Source organism: Henckelia pumila, chromosome 3 (assembly GCF_033568475.1).
Source record: "Henckelia pumila isolate YLH828 chromosome 3, ASM3356847v2, whole genome shotgun sequence".
Lineage (NCBI taxonomy): Eukaryota > Viridiplantae > Streptophyta > Magnoliopsida > Lamiales > Gesneriaceae > Henckelia > Henckelia pumila.
In genome coordinates, this window is record NC_133122.1 from 87,816,205 (window position 1) to 87,832,022 (window position 15,818).

Here is a 15,818-nt window from a genome sequence, read left to right on the forward strand (position 1 = left end):
CAGCCTAATCTAGCCATGCTGCCTCTGACTCGATCCTACCCCACATGTTGTCAAGTACACATACAAAACAAGACAACAACCGGATAAATCCGGGGAGAATAATATTCCCAATAAAAGCAACAAACATGCAATATCACATAATATATCAAAATCATGAAATAACTTCAACACATTCCAAATATGAAATAAAATGAAATGCATGTCTTTAAAATCAGGATTATCTAATCGGATAATCAAAAGTAAACTCGGTTATTCGGTTGGGATTCTGAGGACAAGTTATAACCACTAACTCATCGACTCTCCCATTCGAGGTGAAAATTGTATAACTCAACCCTCTAGACTTTGGAGCAACTATAAGAAGCATTCTAGCACTTGGAAGAACTCAACAACCAAGGCCACTCCAATATAGTCCCCAAAACATCTAATTCAAAATGAAATCAAATCTTTGGCTCAATATGAATGCATGTACAAATCATAAAACATTCAATCAAATAATTCAAATAACATGCAAGTATGTGATTTTAGGGAACTCGAAATAATCTCATATTCGAGTATTCGTCCCTATTCGATTCAATGTTGACTTATACCTTTTCTCGAGTCGAAGAGTTCCAATCTGTATAAACATAAGATAATCTCATATCAAAACTTATTCGAATCCAAATCAATAAGAGAGAAATCAATACTATACCGCCTTCAACTCTATCTGTTCGAATTCCGCTAACTCTGGATTCACCAATTCACAAATCAATCTGAAATGAAGCAATATAAGATCAATATCAACATTCAAACTCGGTCGAAATACGGCTCAATCCATTCAAACTAATCGATAACCAAAACTCAAAATGGCGGAATAACGGCTTATAAACGGACAACCAAAAACCACAAACTCAGCATATCAATCAATACAACTCATAACAACCACAATCTCAACAAAATCAACTCAATATCAACAAATCTCAAAACCCCATTTTTTAATTAAGCTTCAAAAATTCATAGAAATTCCGAACGTCGTTCTTTTTCTGATCCGACTTCGAATAACCGATATATGCTAGCTCAAGAACAACATATCCAAAAATAATCAAATTTCAATGATGTCCAAAAATTGAAGTATAGTTGATCAAATAAATACTTACGATGAACGAATCCTTCGATGCCGAGATCGCGAATATACCTTCGGATTTAATTTCTATCGGACGGATCGTGCGACAAGAAGATTTCAAAAGCTTGGAGATCATCCATAGAGGTAGTCGGCCAAGGGAGGAGAAGGAGAAGAATAGAAAGTGATAATACACGCCTAGTCATGCAAAAAATTATAAGAATAAGTCAAAATGAAGAAATTGCACTTTAGTCCCTGAAATTTTTGAAAACTGCAAAAAAGTCCCTGATCAATTCTCTGTTAAATCCCTCAAATTTATAATGTCGAAATATCAATAATAAACTCAATTAAGATAATTTTGGGGCGTTACAGTGTGTGAGTGAGATTTAAAAGTGCTACTCATACTAATAAAAGTGTTACTCTAATTGTTACAACTTTTGTCTTAATAAACTTTGCACTTTTAAAATTCCTAAGTTTGAAATTCCCAAGTTAAGATATTAAATTTGATTTTACTAATCCTGGTTTTAAAATGCTAATTTCCGAAAAAATTTAAAAATAAGCTCAAAAATGTGATAAAAGCGATTTTCGACACCCAAAAAATCAAAAATCAACATTCCATCTATTTTTCTCAATTATCGCAAATATTAACTCCTGAAATAATATTTAAGAATTTTCCGCCAAATCCACCATCGCCGTAAGCCGGAACCGGAAGTCACTGAGCTTAAAAATCTAAAAAATAATTAACTTAAATATTTGAGCAACTTAAACTTTAAGGAAATTTTAGGCAATTAAATTCAGGATATTTAAAAATTATAATTTTTAAAACGAATTTAGGCATGAAATCCAAATTATGGAATTCTTGGTGCTACTGTAGACTTGTGGAAATTTGGTCAAGATTATTGAATCGACCATGTAGGCTTATGTTAATAAGTGGTTGACTGATTTGTTTATCACTAACAGGTCAATAGCAAGCCACAGTAGGTCGACGTGGTCGACAAGTGATTCCAATTAGTGGTGGTTAGGATGTAGCGAATCGAGAAGTACTTGGGATAGTATTTTGTCGTCTTGTGCTTAAGAGATTGGTACTTAGAACAATCTCAAGGCAGTAAGCGATTTGGATATATTCGGAATCTCTAGGAAGAGATGGATCTTTTGGGATTGCAGTGATCGAGTACGATTACGAATTGACTTGTGTGGTCAAGATTGAGAGATAACTTGGTTATCAACAGTAGTAAGAGCAAGCAAGAGGATTGGAAGTTCCCCAGGATAGTTTTTTTATTGTTAAGAAAAGAACCAAAATTGATCTAAGAAATTTCTTAGTATTAGCAATAGTATACTCAGGTTGAGTAAGGAAATTGTCAAGTTTTTGCCCCATGTCAGTGGTGGACGATAATTTTCGAGGACTGTCAAACGAACATTTTGACGAAGTGTTCCAAAAATGACGTATTTGTCAGGGTTCTTAGTCTTTTTCAATTCATGTCAAGGGCTGATGTGTTTCAGCAGGAACATGAGTTAGTGGAAATACTGAATCTGTTGGGATTAGTTCCTTTAAAAGATCAGTTCGTCGAATCTTGTAAGGATAGAATTAACGATGATAATGTGTCATCAGGGACTCTGAGATGAGTTATACCAGGTGCAAATAACTGTCGAATTTTGAGACGGGATAGGAAGCATTTCCATATACCGGTGTACTGTGGAATGTTTATTCAAGTCGAGCATTTCTGAGGAAGCTTGCCTTAGTATTGATGTATGTAAAGTAATTGCAAGCATGTATAACTATCAGGGGGATGTCCAAGGTTAACTGAATCCTGTAGAGAGATTTGACTAGCCCATCGATTGAGACTCCTAGGTGAGTAACATGTCGTTGAGACGATGTAGTTCATCAGATATGCGATAATTACCATGGCAACATATTCATAGGGCTTTGCAGACCAATGTTTAAGGGAGGACTTTTTGACATGATTGTCATGTGATGAGAATTTTATCAGGACACAGTTTTGAGTTATACTGAGAAACGTGAACTATGATTTGTACTAGACATGGTGGTTTGAGTTCCAAGTATTACTTGGGAAGCTTGTTTTGCTTCAGGGGAGTATGGGAAGGATAACCAGTCTGAAAATCGTGTTTAGCAGTTACGTTGAAGTATAGCTTTGTGTCGGTGGAATTATTTTGCGGAGAGATGCTTAATTCTAAATAGTGATAGAGTATGTATTATGCACTGTAAGTTTTGGGAACCAATAAATGGTTAGATCTAGTCAGTGTTCGACGAATGTCGCAAATTGGTTAGGTTATGACTTGTGTTTTGTCTTTATAAGATTTCCTAGGGATAGAGAATTGGAACAAGTGTGCTTGTGTTAGATTCGATTAGAGATATAATGATACGATATGGGAATCAGGTATCAAGATAAGACGGTGTTTTGAGGACATCAAGATGGCTTATCTTGGCACATACATCTAGTTTGACATGCAGGCGTCGGCTACGACGGGGAACCAATGTCATTGCGCGAGATATCTCTAGTTGCGAGATGTGATCATGCAAGTGTAAGCTTGGCAGAAGAATTTCGAAGAGATGCGCTTTAAGGATAAAAGATGTATCAGTGTTGTGATACATTAGATTCAAGTAAGTTTGACTTTCGTCAAGTAGCGTAGTATCTTTCAGTTCTGCAAGAGCCAAACTGAGGATTTTGGGGAGTGCTGAAAGTGGTTTGACATTAATGGAACTTTCAGGGAATTTGACCAGAGTTTGATTATGTCGAAAGACATTCGACCAAAACATGCGAAAATGGTCATTAGTACGTTCTCGGGATTTACCCTAGATTTCGAAGCCAAAATCTTTGAAGGGGGGAGAATGTAGTAAATCGTACCCAATTTGAGTGATTAAACGTTAATCACTAGTGTATTATCAAGCTAAACAGGGTTAAGGAAATCTCAAAGAAGTTCAAGGACATCAGAGATGAACTCAGAATGATCGGAAATGTCCCGAATGGTGACCAAGAACAGATGCAACGTCTGGAGAGAATGGACGCAATGTTCTGGTCAGCTTATGTCATCTGTGATGTCAACAAGATGACATCATTGCTTACAAACTTATGGGACATCGAACGCAATGAAGTGAGAACGAACGCAACAATCGGGATCAGATGCAACGTTCTCTGCCTATAAATAGAGGTGCTGAGGCTCACTTCCGACTCGCTCATTCCTCTCTTCTCTCTCTCTCATTCTTAGCCCTTTCTAGTCAGATCTAGGGATTTCTAGGCGTCCTATTGAGAATCCAAAAGTAGCGGAGCTGTGCCTAAGTTTTGAGGCAATCGCTATCAGCGGGCTGACGACGGACGCAGGTATAGCTTTTGATTCATAAAAATATTTAGGAGTATGAAATAGCTTAGTTAAAGCTTTTAGAGCTTAAATATATATTGATGCATGAGTACTTTTCATTGTAGAGTTGATGAGAGGCTTGGAACCTAGAGTGGGACTACTAGGACTGTCTTTAGTAAGGAACGTAAGTACTGACTAAGATAGCCAGCATGATATATGATATATGTGTTGCATATGTATGTGCTATGTGTTTTTATGATGTTTTACTACTTTAGCACATACTTGCATGTTTTCATGCATACTAGACTTCATCTCGTGAGAGGTGGGTCACTGACAGTTTCCATAGTGAGCATGTATCTCATTTTGGACTTGGGTTAGGTATTGACAGTTTTCATATGGGACTTGTATCCTGTTTTTTATTCGGGTAAGATTTGGGGAGGCACAGCCCTTGGAATTGCTATCACTAGGAGCGACCACGATGGTGGAGTAGACGCTATAGTTATTAGGGGAATATACGAGTACCTCGCGGAGTCGCTCTTAGCACGGTACTATGTATTCATGGCGCCTTGAGCATATTGTTTTAAAAAGTGTTTTAAAGTGATTTATTTGATGCATATATTTTATATATAATTGCTTCCGTATTGCGGGTAGTTACTCACGTCCAGTATTTTCTGTATGTTTGGACACCCCTTTCGACGGGATAGGTGCATGTGCAGGTAGTGCGCCCAGTGGCTTGGAGTATTCGGTGAACAGAGAAGACAACAGGTTTAGCTGTAGGTTTTATTGTTAAAATTCGATTGGGTTGTATATTAGATTTTATGTAACTGGTTGTATACTGCCGGTCAGCTTTTATTTAAGTTTTCCGCAACGTACTATTAATTGCATGCTTAATTTCGCTCTAACTCTGATTAGGTAGTGGATCCGGGTTGGGTCGCTGCAATAATACATTTTATCAAGTTATCAGTTTACCTCAAATTAAAGACAACATAAGCATCATATGCTCTTTCAAGAACAACCTGCTTTAACGATAAGCGTTTATGAATATCTGTCAAACACCAAAAAGGGGAAATTGTTGGAGATTTAGTTTCGGTGTTTGCAAATTTAGATATAAACTAAACAGATGTCATCAAATCGCTAAACTGATCGCTTGAGAAAATACCCAGAAGCTACTAAACTGATCGCATCAAAGAAATAGAATTAGGAAGTAAACTGCTCGCTCATTCATTTCATATAAGATATCAGTTTACCTACTGATAACGCGTCCAGTCACTAAAATGCCACTTTCTACAACCTATCTCAGTTTAACTTAAGTCAACAACCAACATTCAAAGAATATTCAAAATAACTCTCAGTTTACCTAAGCGGATAGAGTTTTTCGTACAATGATTTATCTGCAACAAAACGTTGTGATCCCATAATGTACTTTTTGCAAAGAATGTTGACATTAGGGATGGCAATGGGCTGGGTTAAAACCCGGCCCCCGCATCAAACCCGCACCTAATGAGGCGGGTTAAAACCGGGTCAAACGGATCCCGAGACGGGTCCGGACCCAATCAATGGGTCTAGAAGTGGGTCCGGGCGAGTAATGAGTTTGAGTCAACCCGTCCCTGACCCACCCCGTATATTATTAATAATAGGTTATATATATATATATATATATATATATATATATTATATAGCAAATATAATTTTGAAAACATGAAATGTCCTAATTCCTCCCAACCCTATCTATCACGCCGCAAATCTGGGTCTTCCCTCCTGCTCTCAGCCTCTCTCTCTCTCCCTCTCCCTCTCCCTCTCCCTCTCCCTCAAGCCGTCAAGAGATTTTCCAAAAGCCATCGGAGTCACGACCTTTCGATATCTTCGTCTTCGGTGTGTGCTTTCTATTATAGGCTACAACAAATGGTGATTCATTCGAGGAGATTCAAGCACGGGAAGTGTGCATCTGTTTATTTCTGTTTTTTATCTCAGTATTTCTATGTTTTGAATTTGAGTCCTCGAGTTAATTTTTCGTTTGAAGTTATTTGTTCATACGGTTAGTTACATTTTCTCAGATTGTGTTTGATCGATACCTATTTTAGTTTATATTATATATGGTGAAGCTTATATTCTTAATCGGTTGAATGTTGGATGCTCGAATCTATGGACGGGTGCTAGGTTATTCTTTACCTTTTTACATATTGGGCTAGCTCAATTACCCTGCTTGTTATTATTTACCTTTTTTTGTATTGTTATTCAGTGTCGTGAACAGATTGTGTTATTTACTGCAATTACATGAATTGGTTTTCTTTTTACAAGCTTAACTGTTTTTATTTTCTCATATTTTGAGCGGGTTGGTGGGTCCAACCCACATTGGACCCACCGGGTTTTTAAGACTGGGCGGGGCGGGACGCGAGTAGGATTTTCTCTAGGCGGGGCGGGTTCCGGGTTTAGCCAAACCCTCTAACCGGCTTAAATTCGAATTAAATAAATTATACTGGCAATCATACCAGGTCAAGTTATAGAAAGTGTACAATGAGTCTAAGTGTCGATCCCACAGAGTCTTTACTCAATTTTCAAGAATTAATTATTTAGATTAATTTAGACAGAATAATGAAAAGGTTGCGATTAATTAAATAAAAATATAATTACTAAAACAAATAAGAAATAAAAATAGCTGAAAGATAAATTTAATTAAAATGAGAGAACCAAGACACACGAAGGTACCAAACAAATTATGCAAACAAGTGGCAAATCTATGATCCAAATTTAATCTTAAATCACAACGAATTCTCCTAATTTATTTAACAGTCTATTTCTAGTACAGTTAAACCTATTCAAATATTGACGGATTAATTTTCATAATTCTAATCAAATTTAAATGCATTGGGAATTATGAGAATTCATTTTTTACCTAAAACCGCATACTGAAACCGAATACTATTTTTAGTCGGTTTAACCATATGTCAATTATTGGAGCGATCGAAATCAATTTCTAATCTGTTGTCTTAGAATCAATTAACAAGCAAGTAAATAATTGATCTGATTATTCACAAGAACAAAAGATAAAATTGTTCGGTCGAATCTCACCGTCTTGGTTGAAAAGAACTAATCAATAATTGAAAATAGAATTCAAAAATAAAATAAAGAAGAAGAAACAAGAAGAACTAAAATGGAGCGATCTTCCAATTCTTCAATCTCCGACGCCCTAGCCGCCTCCTTGATTTCTTGTGTAATCTGGAGTGTAAAAGTCCCCTCTCTCATGTTCTGATGTCTTTTAATTATATGTCTTTGAAAGCCCATAAAATAAAGTCCGGAAAGATAAGATTTTTAACTCTCAAAAATCACAATTTTTAGTATGCGCGACATCTCGCTCGAGCGAGCAACTTTTTGTCCCAAAACTTTTTTCCTGCAGCACAGGTCTCGCTCACTTTTTCCAGCGCGCAGCGTTTTCATATCCAAAGTTCTTGTCGTCGGATCGAGCCAAAATTTGGACAGCAGCTTCAAAACATCTTGAAATTTAATTTGACTGGTGGAGATCGGATTTGGATCTTTATCATCAAAAAAAAAAATTATGACTATTGCTGCTTCATAATTCATTTTTGCGGCTCTTCTCTTGCTCCAAATTATTGATTTCTTCAATATTTCCTTCAAATAAAATCCGGAGAGTGAAATGCACATGCATGAAATAAATTATAAATAAAACAAGTAAAAACACACATGAAACCATATGAATAATGCCAAATAAATATAAAAATAACACAAAATAATGCATACAAAAGACACTAATCACCTGCCCCGCTACCATCCCTAGTTGACATAGCACAAAAAAACAGCGCAACGGAATTATTTCAGAAATTTCTGAAGATATTCAAATTTATTACGGTTGGCACCCAAGCCTATTTAGTTAATAAAGCTCCCTGAAAAATTTGAATACTCTTACACTATCTGCTCAAGCAGGCTTTCAAAGCTATTCAAGCTAAATTGATCAAGAAACTCAAAGTACACCTTCACAATTCTTATTTGATCATTGTAGGATCAATTTGTGCTTGTATAATCGAGTTGTAATACTCTTATATTTCATTCAGTCGATGAGTTATGAGATAGGTGATTGAGCGTAAGTGCTAGTCTTGGAGTGGGATTTTGCAAATTACTTGTAAATTCAATGTCTTCTAGTGTTATCCTTCCGAGGAAGAAGAAGGTGTGGCGTAAGAGTTGTTGAAAACTTCGAACATCCATATACATCTCGTTATATTCTCATTTCAGTCTATATCTATTTTTCAGTTTTGCATATTCATCCACACTCATTGTTCAAAATCTGTTTGTTGACATTTTTCATATCTTGTGAAAAGATCTTAAGGATATTTATCCGTGAGACGGGTTAATCCGGTCCATAAAAATTAATAGTTATAACATAAAAAATAATTATTTTAATGGGTTATGGCGGGTCAAATAATCGTCTCACAAAATTGCTCAGTGGAACCATTGCATTGAAGTTTTTTATTATTTTGAAAATGGTGGTGAACTGGACAGCTATATTTTTTTTAAAATAATCTTAATTTTTAAAATATTAAGTACTTTATTTTTCAAAAAAAAATTGTAATCTTTTTATTTTTTTAAAAAAATCATTTTTTAAACTTATTTAAATATGTGTTGGTTTTGTTCTAAAAAATAAATGAAGATGTATGATGTCGGTCCAAACCACATAAACATTTTTTTATCAGTCAGATCATGTCATAGATCCATCTCATAAATTGACCTATGTTATCTTTTTATAAGAATTTTTTTGTTTTACAAATCAATCCAAATCTTTGGGTCGAAACAAAAACAATTTTCGATATTTTATATCATGTTTGTTTGTTAATATATTTCATGGAGTTATTAAAAGCGGTGTTTTTAGAACCGGACCGGACCGATTAGTTCAACCGGTTCGAATGGGAACCGGTCGTCGGTCTGGTCCGGAACTCTTCCAAAAACCGAAAAACAGGACCAACCGGTCAAAACTGATCAAGAACTGGTTGGACTGGTCAAGAACCGGAAAACCGGTTCAACTGGTTGAACCAGTTTTTCGAATTTTTTTATTTTTATTTTTTGAAAAATTAAATTTTTTATTTTTAAAACTTTAAATTTAATATTATATATATATATATACACATGATTATTTGAAATTTGTACTTTATTAAAAAATTTATTTTAATAATTATTAGTTTTTTAAAATTAAATAATTCATTATTAAATAATTTATAATTATAATTGATATTTTGAATATACTTACATATTTATTTAGCGGGGAGTGTTATTTACACTCCAAATTTTGTTAATCACACTCCAATATACATTTCAAATTTACTAAAAGACTAATATACCCGTTACTATTCTTATTAATTTTTGTAGCATATGCACCCAATAAAACCTCGATTAAATGTTCTTGTATTTTATTCATAAAATTTCATAACATGATTTTTATTTCATTCATTTTAATTTTTTTCTCAATTTACCATAATTAAAAATATTTTCTACTTTCCTAAAAAAAATATTTTCTACAACATGTTATTTTCATATAATACGTATAAGTATTAAATGGTAATACATTCAATATTTATTCTAATAAAATATTTTTAAGAATGAAGGAATGTTATTTATATCTAATTTTTATTTTATTTTTTTATTTTTTTTATTAGTTTTGTGCCATAATTTATCTAGTATTAAATATAAATAGAATAATAGCTTTAAAATTATAAAATTTAAATAAATTCTAAACTTTATTAAGATGCATCTTTTTCAAAATAATTATATATAAATGTATAGAATTTCAATTCAATAATTTATCTTTTAAATTAAAAAATTTTGGACTCAATAAAAATTAATTTAATTAATTGAAAACACTTTTAAAATTACCTAAAAAACACTTTTGAAAATATTATTGGGTTTCTGTTAAAAATTTGAAAAGTCATAATACATGAGTTAATAAAAAATAAATAAAGAGTTAAATTAATACTGAAACATAATATATAATGCTATGTGTACATAGAGTCTTACATAGAGGGCTATACGCCCTATTAAATTAGGAAAATATCTCAAAATTCTTTTAAAATTTCTTTCTTTCAACTTACAATTTTTGTCTTGCTAAAAAAACTTTTCACTAAAATATTATTTTTTTATTTTATTACTTACTTATAGAATTAATTTTACCGAGTTCAACAAAATTCATTATTTTATAAAATTTTTAAAAATAATTATGAAAACATATATAATTTTTTAATGAGTTCAACAAAAATAATAATTGTTTATTTTTTATAGTAAATAACTAAATATATTATAAAATTTTTAAAATTAAACTTTCAAATTTAAATCATATATAAACGAGATTTTATTATTATATATTTAAATTAAAATATATTTATTTGTTATAAATATATTATTATTTATAGATGATTATCTTATTAAAGATATGTGATCAAGATAAATATGTAAAGATAATATTTGTAAAGATTTGTATCTTGTAATCTTTTTCTATAAATAGGGGTGGTTGAATTCAATGAAAATTGCACCTGAGTATTGACTCATATGATTCTCTTTTCTCTCATGAATTATCTCTATTCATCTCTCTTAGTCTTTTATGATTTATAACACGTTATCAGCACGATGTTGTAACCAAATGAGAATGAAAATAATTCTCGTTTTATTGATGCTATTCGAATAGCACAACGTGTTATCAATACTCAAATAGTCAAATTTATGAGAGATATTCATTGGTGCTCTAGAAGTAACACAATGAAAACAATTGATATATTGGTGCCCATGAAATATCATGAATATGTTGATGACTATAAAGTAGCACAACATGATTTTATATTGAGAATTTGAAGAAATTCATGATCATGATATAATATATTGAGACTTTTGAGATATTCATGATTACAATTTTGATATATCGAAAGATATTCATGAATTCATGATATAATATATTGAATATTGAGATATTCAAGATTAAGATCTGATATAAGATCAAATATATTGAGAATCTAAAGAGATTCCTAGTTATAATATAATATATTGAGAATCTGAATAGATTCATGATAAATATATGATATATGATTTCATATATTGAAAAAATGAAGAAATCATGATTGATATCTGATATGATATCAAATATCTACAAATATCATTGAAGAAATTGATCTCATGTCAAAATATATCAATATTGAAATATTAATAAAAAAATGCAAGATTTGATAATATTCACGAAGAATATTAATATAAGATCCAAGATTTGGAAATATTCTCGAATAATATAATTTAATGTCCTTTTGGTTGTTGATGATCTTATGAATTGGAAAATTTAGTACAATTTCTCAATGAATATCGATAAATGATCTAAAATTTTCAATATCCATAAGAAAATATTATTAAAGATATATGTGAGATATATATCAAAAGATATTGACTTGATATCGATTCAAATCATATATTTTTTTTTAATGCTCTAGAAGAAGAATGATCTATTATTTGTCATTATTCATATTATATCTTCGACTTGTATACATTTATTTTTAATGTTTGGTGCAAATTATGAAGTCAATGAAAACTTCAAGTGTTTTATGAAAAAAACAAAATTCAGTCATATGCAAGGATCGAATTATGCTCTTACCTTTTTTCCAATTCAAATGTGTGTGTGGTTACAAATATATGATATTTACATATTGAATTTGATAAGTGTATGGCTGCATACTTAAGAATTTGTGCCGCTTATGGTATGTTTATATATATCTATGATTATGGGTGGTGTGTATGCATGTGTGTTAGTGTGTATAGAAAACAAGTTGAGTTGCTTGATTTATATTTCATTAATTTTGACTCTTGATTTTGATATTTTTCAATTTTGATTGTGTATATAAATTTTGAATTTTTTCAAAATCATTTGATTAAGCTATCACTTTTTAAATGAATGATAAAATATTTTTATCACATGTTATTATCTTACAAGTAGGAACATAAATTTAATGTGAGATGACATTTGTGATAGATCAAATGTCATTGTTGAAGGTAAAAGATCTACTTGGTGCAAACAAAAATTTGAAAAGGTAAAAAGATCTACTTGGTGCATACAAGAATTTGAAAAGGTACGTCCGATTTTTCAATTTCAATTTCAATTATTTTATTATAATATCTTATTTATAATATTTTTTTAAGGAAAGACAATTATAAAAGTTTTCTGATTAATGTGGTCCATTCTTTTAAGTGAATGTGACAGTGCCAATGAACACAGTTGATACACTGTATTTTAATTTTTCAAGAAAGAATATGTCATCTCGTATGAAGCGATATATGAATTATAAATTCGGCACAAAATATTGAGATATACGTCATAATCAAGTATTGTACTAAACGTACATCGGTATCTGTATCACTATCGTACTTGAAGTACGTAAAGAAATTTTATTGATATCTATCAAGAAAGATATAAAAGTTTGTGAAAACAGTTGATGTCTACCAAATCATATGTTTCATCGTATGTTGATTGAATGTTTGAAAGATCTAGAAGATCATTTGAGTGACGATGAAAATAATATTGTGCTTGATATTATAAAATAGTGATAAACATTGACGTATATGGATTTTTGAATCTAATAGATATTGATTTGGTTTAAATAGTATATTACAAATCAATATTTTTAGAAGAGCTAAAGAGCTCCAGAAGTATCATTGATACAAATACTTTCAGAGTTTGGCATAATGAATTGAATTGAGCATTCAAATTATATATATAGTTAAAAAACTATTGATAGTATACAAAGATATTAATGAATATGCCAAAAGTTCCTGGATCGATAAATATTGATGTTTTTTGAATCAAAGATCCAGAAGATTTTATGAATTCTTATTGGCTTATCAAATTTGATACCACTATCATTAGCTCAAATTGATAGAGAATCCCCATATTATCTGGAATAATAAATAACGTGGGCCCACAAAGCGCAACATGATGTTTGCGAAAATACGTATTGAGAAAAACTTCCAGAATATATATTCAAGACAAGCTTGATCAAAAGAGGATATGCATATCAATTTTATGATTATAAATACATTGGTGTAGTTGATTATTTTGCCTCCAATCAACTACTAAACCATGTGAATAAATGCGTCATAGTTGGGGATAACTGAAACATATATTATGTCAAATGATTATGTATTGAAAGTTAATGTTTGTGCGAGAAATGCACTACATAAATCTCTCGAAGAGATTGTAAATATGTTGGAAATAAATTAGATCTTATGATCAATTATTTGATCAATGAGATTTTATGACGCGAAATTCTCATTTGTTATTCTTGTAAAACAATGTTTCCAGCATTGAGGGAGAGGAATTAGAAGCTACAAGAATATTTTTGAAATCGATCCCAATGAAATATAAAGTGAACATGATGTTCAAAGTTTAAATCTCAAAATAAATTATTTGATCTTGTGTATAAGATCATTTATACTATTTAGCTTCATTTATGTTCAAGTTGAAAAAAGTATATAAATCGTCTTTAGTGACGAAGAACCCTTTTAAAGAAAATAAGTAAATATCTCAATGTGAAAAGAATAACAGAGGCTGGTCGTTATAAAAGAATCGATGTCCTGCAGGACCATATTTTATATTACTTGCAAGTAAATGAAAAATGACGCTAGAAGCGTGAACGGTCAATTATTTCTATGAATCCAATTTGAAATATGTTATTCATGAAGAATAACAAGTATATTAAAATATGAGATTTCACAAATTATTTGGGATCGAAATGATATAATCATTTGTGTGTTTTGCTATTACGCAAAATGATGATTATTTTGAACTACAATTTGTTGAACTTTCAATAACAATGATATGTGGCAATATGAGCAAATTTTAGCAAAGTTTCTCAAAATATTTCAAGCGGATTATGATAATATATTTGCACTTATCATAGATGCACTGATTTGATGGTGATATATGTGCAAACATCCTCGAAGAATTTGATACTCAAAATATTGTTTTTGTCAACTTGAAGAAGAAGAAAAGATATTTGATCTTGAAGTAGCATACCTATGGCAAAATCAGCATCTGAATCAATTTTTGGCAAATCAGTAGTGCATAAGATTGAAATATTAAGAGTTAATAATTAAAAGTGATGCTTGCAAGAGGGGGAGCAATCAAAGTTGTACTCTTTTTTCCTTGTCTATGATTTTTCCCACGTGGTTTTTCATAACAAGGTTTTTAATGAGGCAATTAACAAGTATCGCGAGAGATGTCGTACTCTTTTTTCCTTCATTAAGATTTTGTCCCACTGAGTTTTTCCTAAATAAGGTTTTAACGAGGCGCATCTATCGTCGGGAAGACATCCAAAGAAAGTATATGGTGCTGTACTCTTTTTTGTTCGTTCAGATTTTTCACATGGGATTTTACTGTTAAGGTTTTAACGAGACGACATTTGAGTCCCGATGAAGTTCCCGAGCATTCATCTTGCCAAATGAAGATTTTGAAGAATTGGTTGCTTGTGCAAATAATCATCTAAGGGGGAGTGTCATAAATATATTATTATTTATAGATGATTATCTTATTAAAGATATGTGATCAAGATAAATATGTAAAGATAATATTTGTAAATATTTGTATCTTGTAATATTTTCCTATAAATAGGGGTGGTTGAATTCAATGAAAATTGCACCTGAGTATTGACTATATGATTCTCTCTTCTCTCATGAATTCTCTCTATTCATCTCTCTTATTCTTTTATGATTTATAACATTATTAATATTATTATATTTAATAATTAATATTTTTTTAAAAAAACAAAATAAAAAATCAAATCTTGTAGGTTTGGGTTGATCGGGTTTGTTGAGTTCGGATCGGTCACTATTGATTTATTCGGGTTTGGTTTGAAAAATTTTAAATAGTTTTTGTACTTATTTATAGCATTAAGAAGTATTTAATATATTTTTAAATATTGTATGTTTGAAAAAAAATTATTGTATATTGTATCATAGATTTTCAACATGTAATAATTATTTTGTAAAACATTGATTTTTAAAAATAATTTTTATTTTGTGTATTAAGTATATTTTAAATTTAGTACAATTAAACTTTCAATTTTGAATTATATAGAACTATATAAGTGATATTTTGTTATTATGTATTTAAATCAAAATATATTGATTATTATTATGTGTATTTAATTATTTTGTTAAAAATAAAAAAAATCAAATATTTCGGGTCCAACCCGAACCCCAAAACCTCAACCTTTATCCGATAATTTTCTAGTCAACTCGGGTCGGGTTCAATTTGACACTCCCAAAACTGCACAATAAATAATAAAGTAAAAAATAATAATGTTTTTGTTAAGAATTTTTTTAGCAAGACAAATAATTAAAAATAAAGATATTTTAAAAGAATTTTGAGATACTTTAC